The sequence below is a fragment of the Ips typographus genome, linkage group LG12 (assembly GCF_016097725.1).
Source record: "Ips typographus isolate SLU linkage group LG12, UJ_Ityp_2.0, whole genome shotgun sequence".
Lineage (NCBI taxonomy): Eukaryota > Metazoa > Arthropoda > Insecta > Coleoptera > Curculionidae > Ips > Ips typographus.
This window is the reverse complement of record NC_138433.1, coordinates 3,702,464-3,718,099: the sequence shown is the minus strand read 5'-3', so window position 1 is coordinate 3,718,099 and position 15,636 is coordinate 3,702,464.

The window sequence follows — 15,636 nt, the reverse complement described above, 5'->3', positions numbered from 1 at the left end:
CTTCAGGCCGCGACATTGCCACACATAGCCCGGTCGTACTCACATATGGTATAGGCGATGGCGAGAGACGATAAATTAAATAACTTCATACCAACAAAATCAAATAACTTCATGCCAATAAAATTAAATGGCCTCATGCCAGCATTCTTGAAGGCCAGTTACCTCACCTGGGATATTTTCACCGCGCATCTTCGAGTCCGCCCCGCATCAGTAAAGCCGGGGACTGCCAGATTAATTTTATTACGCCAAGCTCTCCAACTTTTGAATACTCTTTGTGCGGACTGAGCGAGCCGTGCCGGATACGCGATCCATCAAGGTGCATAACATCCGGCCAGGGATGAAGGGGCCTAAGTCACTTAGGGTGGCCATGCGTGTCCAGACCACTGCGCCGCTAGCGGCCATTCCAAGAATGTCCTTCGGCAGGTCTGCCTTTGTCATGCAGAGCAGGATTGGTATCCCGGCCCTCTTGAGATCGGCCATCCACCTCTCGGACTCCTTGAGGCCGTCCTTCTCCGCATAGCTGACGCAGAGCACGAACACGTCCGAGTTCATGTACGACATTTTCTTCAGGCGGTAGAAGTCGTGGTGCCCCCCCGTGTTGCAGATGAAAATCGTGTACTTGACCCCATTGTATGTCAGCTCCTTGTAGTAGTTTTCGAAGAGCGTGGGCTTGTGCTCCAGCGGCGGCACGCCGTTGAGGTAGTTTATTATCATGTGGGACTTGCCGCACCTGGAGCTGCCCACAAATACCGCCTTGATGCACTGCAGGGACTCCCGTGGCATTGCTGGGCATCCTAAATATTGGAAATATATCCGCCTGACACGACAAGTGGGCACCGGCTCGCCTGAAACATGTTTTGGGTCAGGGCAGCGTACCTATGCTCTTCAGCGAGCACTCTGCCGCGGCAGCAAATCAGCGCCCATGCCTAAAATAGAATATAGTGCCTTATTCCGATTCAGATTTTTCACATTTATTTTAACTTGCTGTCGCCAGATAGAACAGGTAGGTGCGGAGGCCAGCCCCGCCGTGCCCGATGTGCGGCGGCACAGGCCCCTATTAGTAAGGAATACCCACCGCAGCGTCTCCTCGCGGGCATTCTCCCCGGCGCCGCATGATTAATCTGCATGCTCGCAAGTGATGACTCACAAATTGTGCACACCTGCCGGTAATGGCCCATGCGGCCTTTAGCGCCCATTGAAATTGAAAATATTTGATTAAAAATTTTATTGCGTAAATAAAAGCTCCCTTGCGGATGCAGAACTGTTTATGTTTCCTCAACGGGATATTGTTTGCGGCGCATGCAGGATGATGCGTGCCGTCTATACGAAAGTGCGCACTGCGTGCGGGAGCGCGCCGCAGATGTTTATGGTGCCTCTGGCCGCCTTTGAACTGCCAATATTCATTTCCGATAAATAAATTATTATTCAGGCCCACCGCAATATTTATCTAATATAAAATAAAACCTGAAATTTTAATTATTACAAACTGGGAATTTTTATTATTAAAGCGCCCCAAACGCCCCAGGGCAGCTGAGTTGCCAGCACCAGGCATACGAGAAAGGTGGTTGCATTCGCCACAAGCACGACTGTTTCCCCTCGGGGACCGACGGGATGCCTCGCTGCCACACATGTCACAGCTGCGCATTTACTTGCCGCACGCCTTTGGATTCACAGCCCCAGAGGTCCTTCGTGCAGCGCAGCAGGTCTTCGCGGGCGCAGATGTGCGTTCAGCCCAGCTGCTGCGTTCCCTAATATGCCTCACACAATATCTTGCATTGTGCTAAGCAAGCTGGTATATTAAAAGAGCCTCACGTGCGCCGTAGAGTGGGATTGGCCGGCGGCAGCCCCAAGTATTTTCCGCGGGCTCCCCATGCGCCACGCCGCAGGCACAATAAGACCTCGAATTCTATTACTCATTATTTTGCACACCAATTACGCGCCACTTCCGATTACGTCACCCCGAGCACCACAGCACGAGCCACATTTTCGATGACGGATGCACGAATGAATGCGCCTGCTAGCCGGAGCACGCACGGGATATTTTTAGCCCCCTGCACAGATATATTGGTGCCTGTGTCGGCGGTCCTGCCATTCCCTTCGGAATCATCCACCTCACACAATTAAAAATAAATTTAAAAAATGTGATAAGTGGGCTGGCGAAATGCCTCAGCAAACACCTGCCACTGCAGCATCTCGGGCGACTCTGCACGCGGCAGGGGCGGGGCGGAAGCGGCATGCACACGCCTTCTTGGGTTTAATGAGGATGTCATGCATCAATCAACCGTACTCTAGTGCATTCTAGCCCCCGAGTGCGCACCCCGTGATGAGACCCGAGCAAATTTTTTCCACGTACTCCGCATCCGCACCGCCGGGATCGTGCCCGGCACCGTCCGGACGGCGCACGCCTCCTCGGCGGCTCCGCAATGGCCGCCGAATATCTCCAGGAGTGGATATTAAATCACGTGCAATTTTAATTAATTGCTCCGTCGCATCTGGCATCCTACATTTAAAATTGTTTAGTTAGGTTTTATTAATATATAACTATAATAGGAATGACGATAAGCGGCTGGGACGAAGGACGAGTGGGCGCGGCGGCCATGCACCCGCACAGATGCCTGCCTGCCTATTAGGGGGCAATATAATTAAAATTGATCGTCGGTCAGCCTGCCCCGCTAATAAATACATAGCCTATCTAGGAAAACCCGCAGGGCAGACGCGTACGGCGCAGCCCGCGGACCTGCATTTACCTGAATATTCTGATTATTATAAATCAGAATAAATTTGATTTTTATTTTTGATATTCATTATTACTTATATTATAATTTCAAAAAATACTTATGAAAGGGGGGAATACAAAGCACGCAAATGCCTCCGAGGGGATGGCCGGCAAGCAGGAGAAGGACCTACAGCAGCTCCTCAAAATAGCCGACGATGCCGAGCTCAAAAAGCTGCTGGGCGTAAACCTAACCAACAGCTCTACAACAGACATCAACACGCTGAGGATGATGTGGAAGAAGGAGAAGAACAGAATCGCGGCCAAGAAGAGCAGGGAAAAGAAGGCCAATCTGATGGTCGAGCTCGAGAAGAAGGAGATCCACCTGGCCAACGAGGTCAAGGACCTGCGCAGGTTCGTCATGGAGTACGACACCGTGGTCGAGTCTCTCCTCAGGTACATCAAGTACACGCTCAACGCGGACTGGGCGGCACAGGCCGAAAATGGCCTCAACCGGTCAGGCCCAGCCAGAATAATGGAGGGCAGCCGCGAGGTGTACCGGAAGCTGCCCTGCTGCCTGGAGTATTTCTACCACATCCGGAACAGCGAAAATTCAGTTGTTCCCTACGTCAGCAGTGCGGTGCCAAGCAAGCTCGACGCCTCCAACCGGCTCATCGACGAAATTATCTTCTCGATCAAAAATTCGTACTGCGGCGTATCATACGTCTGTTGGGAACACATTGGACGCTGGCTTTCACTCGTTCGTGGTCAATCTGTGCTAAATTGTATTATTACGTCTCAAAACCGGCATAGATCGATTCCGCTGATGTTCTAGTCGGCATATATGTTACTTTTGAGCTATTCTACGTCTGTTGGGACTACATTGGTCGCTGGATTTCACTCGTTCGTGGTCAATCTGTGCCAAATTGTATTATTACGTCTCAAAACCGGCATAGATCGATTCCGCTAATGTTCTAGTATGCATATTTGTTACTTTTGAGCTATTCAACGTCTGTTGGGACTACATTGGTCGCTGGATTTCACTCGTTCGTGGTCAATCTGTGCCAAATTGTAATATTACGTCTCAAAAACGGCATAGATCGATTCCCCTAATGTTCTAGTCTACATATTTGTTACTTTTGAGCTATTCTACGTCTGTTGGGACCACATTGGATGCTGAATTTGGCTCGTTCGTGGTCAATCTGTGCCAAATTGTATTATTACGTCTCAAAACCGGCATAGATCGATTCCGATAATGTTCTAGTCTGCATATTTGTTATTTTTGAGCTATTCTACGTCTGTCGGGACTACATTGGTCGCTGGATTTCACTCGTTCGTGGTCAATCTGTGCCAAATTGTATTATTACGTCTCTAAACCGGCATAGATCGATTCCGCTAAAGTTCTAGTATGCATATTTGTTACTTTTGTGCTATTCTACGTCTGTTGGGACTATATTGGTCGCTGGATTTCACTCGTTCGTGGTCAATCTGTGCCAAATTGTATTATTACGTCTCAAAACCGGCATAGATCGATTCCGCTAATGTTCTAGTATGCCTATTTCTTACTTTTGAGCTATTCTTCGTCTGTTGGGACTACATTGGTCGCTGGATTTCACTCGTTCGTGGTCAATCTGTGCCAAATTGTATTATTACGTCTCAAAACCGGCATAGATCGATTCCGCTGATGTTCTAGTCGGCATATATGTTACTTTTGAGCTATTCTACGTCTGTTGGGACTACATTGGTCGCTGGATTTCACTCGTTCGTGGTCAATCTGTGCCAAATTTTATTATTACGTCTCTAAACCGGCATAGATCGATTCCGCTAAAGTTCTAGTATGCATATTTGTTACTTTTGTGCTATTCTACGTCTGTTGGGACTACATTGGTCGCTGGATTTCACTCGTTCGTGGTCAATCTGTGCCAAATTGTATTATTACGTCTCAAAACTGGCATAGATCGATTCCGCTGATGTTCTAGTCGGCATATATGTTACTTTTGAGCTATTCTACGTCTGTTGGGACTACATTGGTCGCTGGATTTCACTCGTTCGTGGTCAATCTGTGCCAAATTTTATTATTACGTCTCAAAACTGGCATAGATCGATTCCGCTAATGTTCTAGTCTGCATATTTGTTACTTTTGAACTATTCTACGTCTGTTGGGACTACATTGGTCGCTGGATTTCACTCGTTCGTGGTCTATCTGTGCTAAATTGTATTATTACGTCTCAAAACCGGCATAGATCGATTCCGCTGACGTTCTAGTCTGCATATTTGTTACTTTTGAGTTATTCTACGTCTGTTGGGACCACATTGGTCGCTGGATTTCACTCGTTCGTGGTCAATCTGTGCCAAATTGTATTATTACGTCTCAAAACCGGCATAGATCGATTCCGCTGATGTTCTAGTCTGCATATTTGTTACTTTTGAGCCATTCTACGTCTGTTGGGACCACATTGGATGCTGAATTTGGCTTGTTCGTGAACAAACGAAAAACGAAAACAAACGGAGATGATGTAAATAGGGTGAATGAGTGGGGAGAGTTGGCCCTAATGGAGGAGGATGAAGTAGACGAACCCGGTGAAGGTGGCACGGCGGATGATTAAATATGTACATAGGCTAGATATATTTTAGATTATAGTTTTAGACTTACGATTGTAAAAAAAAAAAAAAAAAAAAAAAAAGAAGGTCGTTCCCGGCGGACATGTACATAGGTTAGGCTAGGTTAGTTAGAATTAAAATGTTATAAAAAAAAAAAACAAAAAAAAAAAAAAAAGAAGAAGGGCCAAAAGGAAGCTAAGAGCTTTCTGTGATTGCCGCCCTCCACACTGTCCTTAAGCTCGACCGCAAAGTCGGAATTATACGAGGGGCTCTCCCAGAAGAGATTTAGAACACTGGCTGCCATGAGATAGTCCAGCTCGTTGGAGGAGCGCTTAATTATCAGCGGCGTGAACGGAAGGGCTGCATTGGCCTCCGCCAGGCCCCCGCTCACAACCAGGTTATAGATCCCGTCCGTCCCCGCATCAATGCTGCTACCCCCGGCGCCATCTTCGGCAAAGCACAGCCGGGATACGCCGTCATCATCCCCGACGAGATTGTAAACGTGCTCGTAGAACTCGCTCACCCCATCCACGCTGTCGAAGAAGGAGACCATAAATCCATGGAGCAGCACCTCCTTGGAGAGGAGAAAGGTTTCGCTGTGCGGATCGCTGCACTCGCACTCAACCCCATCCCTGAAGAAGGAAACAGCCCTGGCCAGCCTGCCTGCCCTTTTCAATTCTGAAGTCGATATCCTGGCCGTGCCGGATACGCAGGATATCTATCCCGTTCTCCTTCACATCTTGGCAGTCCACTCTGATGCCGAGCCCCATGGCCATGAGCACCGCCAGGAACTGCAGCTGGTGCGTGCTAAACATGGGGTCTTCCTTGAGCGGCTTCTGGAATGAATCATTCATCCCAGTGGATGCCGTGAATGTGCCGCTGGTGGAGGGGAATATGTCGATCAGGGTCTGTGGGAAGCGCTTCTTGTATATTCTTGCATCCCCAGAAACTGCCGGCAGGAGCTCATTGCCGCTGTTTTCAGCTACGTCTTTGATGTAGATCCGCGACCACGTGTCTTTCTCCGCTTCATTTTTGCCTATCTTGGAAATCGTCTTGATCTCCGGAGCGAACCACCTCTCCCACTCTAGGAACTTCGACGCCTTTATGGCCATTCCCAGCCTCATGTCGAGCGGGCCGCCGCGGCGGACAACCTTTCCATGGGTCCTCAGCCCAAGGGTCTGGCTGACCATGACACTGTCCAGCTCCGCCGCGGCCCTGCGCACGCTCAGCAGGAGAAAAGGGAGAGCCAGGAGATTCATGGGGCATAAAAATCACACATATTTGATCATAACAGAAAATTTTATTAATTAAATAAATTAACCAGAACAGGTTTTTCATTAAAACAGCGCCATGTGCAGGAATCTAACGAGATACTCGGATGCACCCGCGTACCGGCTGTGAGGATGCAGGCCCCTCGTAGCAAATGGCCGGATGCCCCTAGATGCAGGAAAGTATTAAAGGGGTAGCATCGATGTGCGCGGCTGAGACACCGGGCTGGGCACCCTGGGTGGTCCACGTGCGCAGCATTAGAAAAGGCGGCGCATATGATACGACGGCTGGGCGGTATTTTGCTATTGGGGAGCGATCCGATAGGAAACCGTCCATGACCGTCACAAATATATTAAAGGTCCGGCTGCGCGACATGAACACCGGCACGGGGCTCAAGCTGCGCCCAGAGAGTCTGGAGCACAAAAAGAGGCCGCGCATGGGGCGCAAGTACGGTGGCCACTTTTAAAAATAATTTATAAGGATGTAATACAGAGCCGGTCAGCTATCCTTTATACCACAAGCGCGCAGAGCCGCAGGTAAAGTTCACAGAATAGGCCCCGCAGCCCCGCGGCATTTGAGAAGAAAGGCAGATGAGCATTCGCGTATCACGCCGCACATCCGCCTTGCCAATTCGTTCCTGTCCATGATACTTATGGAGTCCACCGGACAGGCAGTAGTAATCTCTTGGACTAGGCCATCATGCAGGCGGGCATGGGCGCTATCTATTTCACAGCAGGCATTTTCCACAGCCTGGAATAGCAGGCTCCATTGTGTGATGCGGCTTTCATAGCCGGCCTTGCAAAAGGAGAGGTTGAGGCGGAGAATATGGTGGCAGTCAAATATCTCACGGACCAGATCCCGGAGCCTCTCCAGTAGCCGTGTATACCGAGTCCGGTCCATCTTAGCTTTCCCATGTGCTGGAATTAGATCCGGAATTCGCCCTGCTGCGAATGGCTCCCCACTATATGGGGGATGGTGCTCGAGGTATTTACACAGTGCATTCCAGCGGAAGCAGCACTTGTAGAACGCGTCCAGGCCACGTTGAATAATGGCCAGCGGTGTTCTGGCGTCGAGTTGGAATTGGTCTCTGATGGTCCTAAGTTTGGAAGTCATCTTTATGGCACTCTCCTTTATTTCGAAGTCCCTTCTCAGGACTTCCTCCAGGATGTCTTTGCTAACTTGGCCGTGCGCTACATAGTCATCCGCGAGCTTCGCAAGCAGCGGGGGGACCTTGCGGGCGTCGCAGTACACAGAGCCCTTCAACACCCCGGTTATTCCATTTCTGAGCGCCTGCACGACTTTAAGATGGGCTCTAACGAACCTCATAACACGCTTCTTTTCCCCACATCCCGCGAGGAGCCCAAAAGCGTCGCCCACTGACTCCAGCGCCTTATTCGTATTTGCTATCAGCTTCCTGCAGGCATCGTATGGGCAGCCGTCATCCGCTTTAAAGAAATGCTTAATATCTCTCCCTAGCATAGGGTTTCTTCCCTTCTTTAGGGCCGCGAGTTGGGTATTTACCTGATTGAGTGCATTCTTGGTGGCCATGTCAACACCAGCTAGCATGGCATCGACGCGGGATGCTGGGCCATATCCCCCGGCAGGCCAGTGGGGCAGAACACACTGCGTCTGCGGGTTTGCTGGCCATGTTCTTGGATTCCCGGAGTAAGTAGTTGCGCAGCTACGTAGACTGAGCAGCACCGAGCTTGCGCTCAGCGATCTCCACGAAACTAATGTTCTGAGCATGATGGGATGAAAAATTCCCATGGTTGAATGAAAAATTCCCTCATATGAATATTTTTAATGTTTTTATTGCAACGATAATCATTGTTTCATAAGGTGATTCGGGCTGTGCTAGCAGTTTAATTCACATGTCTGTAAATATCGACATAATACATGGCGGCTACCCCGGCGCCCTGGACTAAGACATACCGCGAGGTGTCGCTTCCTGACCCTTATTAGGGCTTGAGCCTATTCCGTTACCCACCATCACACGAAACCACTCTCAAGGGAACCCACCATCCTCCACGTCTCCTAAAACTACCGGGGAAAGCCATGACCTATGTTGGGTTTTTTTTTTTTTTTTTTTTTTTATATTAGTGCCACTTCTGTTTTCTTTATCATTTTTCCACTACATATGTTCTTTTTGTTTTGCCTTTTATTTTTTATTTTTTTTTTTTTTTTTTTTTGCCACTTTATTTTTTTTTTTTTTTATATAACATTTTAATTCTAAGAACTAACCTAGCCTAACCTATGTACATGTCCGCCGGGAACGACCTTTTTTTTTTTTTTTTTTTTTTTCTACAATCGTAAGTCTAAAACTATAATCTAAAATATATCTAGCCTATATGTACATATTTAATCATCCGCCGTGCCACCTTCACCGGGTTCGTCTACTTCATCCTCCTCCATTAGGGCCAACTCTCCCCACTCATTCACCCTATTTACATCCTCTCTGTTTGTTTTCCCATTCACTCTAAGTTTTAAATTACCCCAGATTATCCCTCTTTGCCCCATTTGATCCCTTATTTCCCTTCTACCCCTTGCCTCACACTCCTCTCTTACATGCCGCGAGTCCTCCTCGCCCCTTCCACACTCACACATTCCGTCCTGTTTCAAACCCATTCGCTTCAAGTAGGCGGCCAGGTCGCCGTGGCCAGTCAGTAGCTGGGTGCCCCTGAATGACAACGGCAACCTGTCCATACCCACTTCCTTACAGAGTTGGTACACCTCCCTCCCCTTGGTGGAGGTGTCCCAACTGCTCTGCCATTCACTCCTTATCCATTCACTCATTTCTCGTTTAATCCCCTTTCGCTCCCACAGCCTAATGCCGCCCCACCTTCTCTGCTCGCCCTTCTTGCCAGTCTGTCGGCCTTGGCAATTCCCTCATTTTCTCTCCCCTTCCACTCTATCGCCACTCTAAAACCCATACATGCCAGTCCTGCTACCCTGTTCCTAACTCTCTCCACCACCCTATGGAGGCTTGACTTGCCCAGCAGTTCAACCGCCGCCAGACAATCCGTACGGATTATGTAGTTCCCCCTGCCCATTCTCTCGATAACCCTCACCGCTTCCCCTATTCCCAGCAATTCCGCACTTAGGCTATCCCGGTCTCTATTTTCCCAGAAACTGTGACCTATACCACACTCACTCCATACTCCCACTCCCGTCCATCCCTCATGCACTCCGGCGTCGACCCAGACGACCTTGACCCCTTCCTTGGCTATCTCCTCCATCCCCGTCCAGATCTCCCATCCAGGGTATGGCCTGTCCTCCTCCGTCGCCCTGTCTCTTACCCTTACTCTCACTGATTCATCCCTGAATTTGGCAGCGGCGGCGGCCGCCAAGTACCACGGTGGCGTGCCATTGACGACCCTGAGGGTTTCCGTAGCCACCGTCCTGTAACATCGGACGGAGGCCAGCAGAAACTTCCTCTCCGCCGCCCCCAAATGCCTCTTCACCCTACTATCATTTGCTCTAACCCCCCAGATCTGACTACCATAGAGCACCGCTGGTGCCGCCACTCGTTCCGCGATTGCCCTCACTTTCTCCTTGTCCATTCTACCCTTGTTTCTGCAGAGCCCCGTCAGCTTGCTGGCGACCTCTGCCATTCTCTCCCTTACATACTTGGCATGCTCAATGAACATGCCTTTCCTGTCAAACCTGATCCCTAGTAGATCAATCCATTCACTGCACTCCACTCTCTCGTCTCCCAACCTAACTACCGGAGGTCTTATTCGGCCGTAATTTTCAATAAACATCGCTCTCGTCTTACACTCGTTGTATTTCATCCTTCCCTTATTCTCCCACCATCTACACCTCTCCCACACTCTCTCCCACCTCTTCTCTATCTCCTTGACAGACACCCCGGCAACCAGTACCACCTGGTCGTCCGCGAATGCCTGCCCATAGACCGCTCCGCGGTCGTCCTCCGAATCAAACATCTCCAGCCACTCATTCATACAAACCAGCCACAGGGACGGCCCCAGGCTGGATCCCTGCGGGCAGCCCCTGTTCACCCTTTCACTCACGTCCCCACTCTTAACTACCCTTTCATTCAAGAAATGCCAGGCTATCTCCCTAAGGAGCTCCGGCACTCCATCCTCTTTCATCCTCCGGTCGACGTACGGCGGCCACGCCATGTTGAAGGCGTTCTTCAGGTCCAGCGTGACCACCAGTACGTGCCAGTTTGCCTCCTTGTATTCCCTCAGTTTCTCTCTCATGTTCTCTATTGCCGTTAAAGTGTCCCTAGACCTCCGGAAACCGAACTGCCTCTCATTGAGACAGCCCACCTGTTCAGTTTTTAAATTTTAAAATTAAGCGCGAGAGCTTCGCTGTTAGAACGTTTCCGTTTCCTCCGAGAGTGGGGACGAGACGGTGCGAGAGAGACCGAGCGATATGTTTTGTATGCGTGGTTGATAACTTGGCCTTCCTCGTTAGCGGTTTTAGCGTAAGAAAACACGTGAAAGAAATCCATGTTTCGGACCTCGGTCAATTTTATCCAAATATAATTCAAAGTTTGTTGAGTAAAAATCGCGGTGTTTATTTCCGATATTGCTGAGGAAAACCCCATCATAACATTGGTCCATTCGAGTCGGATATGTCCAGGTCGAAACTACAAGCAGTATCCAGAAAACCACGTGTCTGAAGGTCAGTTCTTTCCAACATACGTTTCTTAACCTAAGCTATCTCACCTTACATTTATCATTTTGCCTAAATCCTGAATCTCGTTCTTGGTGTATATTGCCACAAAACAAATCGATTTTATAACAATTAGACATACAATTTGTCTCTCGTTACCAACCAAATCTCGTTTCATAGAAATTACACAACTATCTTCAATAAATGAAGCTATTGGGCAAATGATTAAAGGTAAAGGGACTTGCTATTTAACTCGTTCTATTAAAGAATAAACCATAATATTGTTATTGTGGTGCCACGAAAACCTTTGCAGTGCATTTCGTTTGAATGTTTCACGTATCTCCCGGAAATAGGCCGATTAAACTATACCGCCTTATATGGTAATTAATATTCTCGTCTAGATACATTTCAATGTCAACTTCAACTGAACAAATGGAGTTAGAATTCGATTTAAAAAAGTTTAACAACCGTAAAGTTCAGCTTAAGGCTGAATTGAAACGTTTTCATGAGTTTTTATCAGCACCTGACTTGCATAAATCGATTGAATTATTGCAAGCCAGATACGAGGCAGCAAAACCATTGCTGGACAGGTTTTTAGCTCGTTCAAACAGAATTTGAAGAATTATTATTAGCTGATGGTAGTAATTACGACGAAAAGGAGCTTGCTGAAGAGCGAAATGAATTTGAAAATCAATATTTTCAAGCTATAGCTACTTCACATAAAATATTAAATGGTTACTTCTGTAATGGGTCTCAGGAACCCCTGTCCAGTGGTTATGGTGCCGGGTTAGCAATGGCGGGTCCGAGCATGTCGTCACATAGTGCATCGACATCGGTGCCGGCCGGCGGACAACCGTCGGGCTATGCAGTGTTGCCAAATATATCCGCAAAGCTCCCATTACTAACGTTACCCCAGTTTACTGGCTCTTACGGAGATTGGCAGAGGTTTCACGACATGTTTTTGGCTTTGGTTCATAATAACAGTTCATTAACTGATGTTCAACGTTTTTATTATTTCGAAGCTTCTCTTAAAGGTGAACCAAAAAACATAATTGCTTCATTAGCACCCACGGACGCCAATTACAGTACAGCTTGGGAACTTCTCAAAAAACGCTATGAAAATAAAAAAATCATTATAAATGCTCATTTAAGAGATATCATGGACTTACCCGCTTTGTCTAAAGAATCTCACGTATCCTTAAGACAATTTTCAAACACATTTCTTAAAAACTACAGATCTTTAGAAGCTATGGGTGAAAATGTTCATGAATGGAACACAATATTAATTTATATTCTCTATAAGCGTGAATGGGAAACATTTTCCCAGGATATTAGCTCCCCAAAAATCGATGATTTTAATAATTTTTTGACCAAAAGATGTCAGCTTTTAGAATCGGTAGATTCAAAGGCAAGTTTTAAAAGGCCTTTTGAACAAAAAAACTGTCTTGCATCCGCATCAGGTGTAGAAAACCGTCCTAAGTGTCCATATTGTAAAGAACAACATTTTATTTACTATTGTGAAAAATTTAAACAGTTATCAGTTTCTAATCGCTTTGATAAAGTAAAGCAAATGAATCTTTGCTCGAACTGCTTGAGATATGGACACAAAACGGCGGCATGTCGAACCTCAGGCTGTAAAATTTGCCAGCAAAAACATTCCACTTTATTGCACAGGTCTCAAGAAACCAGTTCGAATCGTGGAAAAGAATCTTCGGAAATTCCAGTAAAATCTACAATGCCAAACGGCAACGATAAACCTCATTCCGAAAATGATTCACCGTCAAATCGAACCTTTATGGTAAATACTGAAAATCCTTCTGAAACTGTCAAAAGTGACTGCAATAACTTAACTATGAGTAAGTCTAACACCTGCGAAAATTCGAGTTCTTACATTTTATTGTCCACGGCCATCGTAAATGCCTATGACAGTCATAAAAATATTGTACCTTGTCGAGTATTATTAGATTCTGCCTCCCAATCAAATTTCGTTACTTCTGCAATGTTTAAGAAATTAAATTTACAGTCGACAAAGGTTGATTTGCCAGTGGTCGGAATAAATCAAACGAAAACAAATATTTTGAATCGCACCACCATATCGATTGCCTCTCAACACACTGGATTCAAAACAAAATTAAATTTTTTCGTCTTGCCTACTATTACAGACCTTGCCCCACAGATTCATTTTGATGCAGAACGGTTACAAATTCCCAAAGAACTTCCTTTGGCTGATTCTGATTTTAATATTCCCACTGAAGTGGATATGTTGTTGGGTTGTGAAATCTTTTTTGAACTTCTCTGTATTGGACAAATAAAATTGGGCAAAAACCTTCCAATTGTGCAGAAAACTTTACTGGGCTGGGTGATAACCGGTCACATTCCATGTGGTGGAGGTAAAATTGGCAAATCAGATTTTTCTCTCGTAAATTGCTTGTTCTCTCAGGACACATTAAATAAAGATTTGGAAAGGTTTTGGTTATTAGAAGAGATCGATATAAATCCTCATTCGAAGATGTCTCAAGAAGAGATATACTGCGAAAATTACTTTCGACAGACTACAACTCGCGATGAAAATGGTAGATTTATTGTAAAGTTGCCATTAAAAAGTAACTTTACTGAATTAGGCGATTCAGAGCAAACCGCGTTATATCGACTGAATTCTATCGAAAGACGATTAAGTAAAAATCCTAAACTGGATGAATTATATAAGTCATTCATGCGCGAATATCAAATACTTGGTCATATGACTGAAATTTCTCGTAACTTACCTTCAAAGACACCAGTTTATTATATTTTTATTTTTTTAATAAATTATTTACCCTTCGAGCTTATACACTAGCGCCTGGACCGGTGCACCAGATGCTGCTATCTCGCTGGAATTGATAGACGTCTGCCCGATGTTTTCTGGCGCGGCCTCCAGTAATGACTTATCAGGAGTCGGGCCTCCTGCGCCTGCGGGAGCTGTCCTCTGCTATCATCAGCTTCATGGAGATCGGCCAAGGCACTGACAGCACACCAAACATTACCACATGTGGGCATCTGCACCACCGTGCCCAAGCAGAGCACTAAAGCCACACTGGACTTCGAGGATAATAATATGCTGGGCATATTGTCAAGACATATATTAAAAATTATAAATAAAATCTACTCATGGCAAGTTCCTCCAGGTTAATCGGATTTATTAATCTGCAACCCTGTGACACATCCCCAGCTGAAGATCGTGAAGATACCACATAACACTGGTACTATCAATTCCCGACGAAGGCAGGCCGCAATTTTTTATTAGCTTGCTATAAATTCTTGCAGCCAACTTATGGAGCTTCTCCCTTTCTTTCACATTCGGCTTTCGTTTTATCGCCCTTTCCAGGAGATCGCTTAAATATGCATCAGCATTCTGCATCTCAGAAATAATTCGAATACCCACCAACCACTCCCCGGTCCTATAACACTTGTTTAGCGTCCACCAATATTTCTCGAGCGCTGCATCCACCGCCTTTACCGCCCCATCCTCGGGCTTATCCCTAGAAATCTTTAATACTCTCATGTAGAACCTCAACGCAGACACTCCGAACTCCGGATAAGGGATGCCTATGTCCACACCCGTAAATATCACCGGCGTGTTAACAGCCAGATTAACCGTACCCCGCACACTTCCGACCCACAGCGAAAGCGGCAGCCCCCAAAGCACCTCCAGTCCAAAGCGTACCATGCCCCGCGTCTCCTGAATTTTTTTATATCCAAGCCCAAATTGCAACTCCAACCGAATCCCTATGCTCCCTAAACGGCACACCCGGGCTCTATCATTATGTCATTATAGTGGTATTTAACATTGTCTAATGTTTGTGTAGTGTTATTTAATGCAATTACACTGTAATTGCAATTGTTGCTGCTGTCAAGCAAAACATGTCGGCTAGGACTCGCAACTGATATGCTCCAGTCGCGGGTCGTTTGGGGCCGCGACATTGCTGCACAAAAGCTATCTATACTCACTTAGGCATAAGGACTGGCGGGGAACAATAAATTAAATAACACCACATCAAGACTCAGTATGAGGATAATCTGCTCCGTCCTGGAATGACGGTAAACTGCTATGTCCTCAACACAACAATAAACAACGTGAACTTCTTGGAGTGGCTGGCCCCGGCCGGAGCACCCTAGGCTGCAGCGCGCAGCAGTTCCTGGGGCAGACAGTTCCAAGCTATACCTGCGGATATGACAGCGCGGTACGGGTAATGCAGTCCCCAGGACTGTTTGAGGATTCAGCGGGGAGTCTTTGTGGGCGGTTCTGCCGCAGCACCTTTTCAACTCTGCTCAGCAATTTGAATAAATCAATTTTACCTTACTTTGCCCAAATACGAGATGGCACTTGTATACGACAGGCCGGTTGGGCGCCACACGCCATACTTGGGAGTAGC